At 72.6% G+C, this 943-nt stretch overlaps 1 protein-coding gene across 3 annotated transcripts in view; it reads right to left on the bottom strand.

The window, feature by feature from the left end:
* STAG1 (stromal antigen 1) overlaps positions 1–633 on the bottom strand; it is a 414808-nt gene extending 414175 nt beyond the window's left edge. For all 3 annotated transcript variants that reach the window (XM_011231800.3, XM_011231799.3, XM_034661958.1), the window contains exon 1: positions 300–633. The gene's annotated coding sequence lies outside the window, so the exon portion shown is untranslated. The remainder of the gene's footprint in view (positions 1–299) is intronic.
* Positions 634–943: the final 310 nt, after the last annotated feature.

Here is a 943-nt window from a genome sequence, read left to right as displayed (position 1 = left end):
TCGGGCCCGCGGGAGGGGTGGGGAGGAACGAGGACTCCGGGGTGCCCGCCGCGCCCACAGGCGCCCCCCCCGGGCGCCGGGACGGCCAGCGACTGCCGCGCCCCGCACAGGCCCGCGCGGCCTCCCTCCCCCGCGCGGGGCCCGCGGCCCGGCCCGCCCGCCCGCTCCTCGCTCGCGCTCCCTCGCTCTCTCGCTCTCGCCCGGCCTCCATCTTGGATCCGCGCTTCCAGCCCCCGCGCCGCTGCCGCCGCATTCCCCCTTTCCCGCCCCCCGCCGCCGTCGCCGCCGCCCGCACTCACCTCAGCTGCCCATCCGGGCGCCGCCGGCCGTCGACCTAGTTTCCCCCCAAAAGTCTCCGGTGTGTTATTCCCGATGTGGGGGGGTTGTTACGGGGTGGTCGCCGGGGGTTCGGGAGCGGGGGCCGCGCCTTCAACGGAGCTGCAATCCTAACCCGCCATCTGGTGGCATTTTCCACACGCCAATGGCGCCGCTGCAGACTTGGGTCCGGACCGCCCTCTGCTGGCCGCGACGCTTACTGCCTAGCTGACGGGACGGGCCTGCCCGGAAAAGGGAGGGAGCTGAGGCGCGAACTGGGGGCCGCGGCGGGGACGCGCGCAAATGCTTTCCTGTGGGGATTGCACGCACGCGCACCAGCGGGGCGGGAAACGTGGCCGCTGCGTGGAGACCCCGCCTTCTCACGGAGCGGTAGCCTAGCTCAGCCAATCGCAATCGGCGGATGCCTCTCGGTGAGGACGTTGTAGACGGTTCTTGGGCAGCCCGAGGCTGGCGGAAGGACGGCCACGGTGGCGCCTGCGCGCCCCGCTAGCCGAGTTGCCGCCCGCCATTTTTGGAGCTTTTCCGAGACCTGGGAAGGAGACCCGCCCCCAGCCCCTTCACTGAGGCCCCTCCCCAGGTTTCGAGACTGGTGCTTCCCTACAGCTCC

Source organism: Ailuropoda melanoleuca, chromosome 6 (genome assembly GCF_002007445.2).
Source record: "Ailuropoda melanoleuca isolate Jingjing chromosome 6, ASM200744v2, whole genome shotgun sequence".
Lineage (NCBI taxonomy): Eukaryota > Metazoa > Chordata > Mammalia > Carnivora > Ursidae > Ailuropoda > Ailuropoda melanoleuca.
The sequence above is the reverse complement of the archived record's forward strand: the minus strand, read 5'-3'. Positions and strand labels throughout refer to the sequence as shown.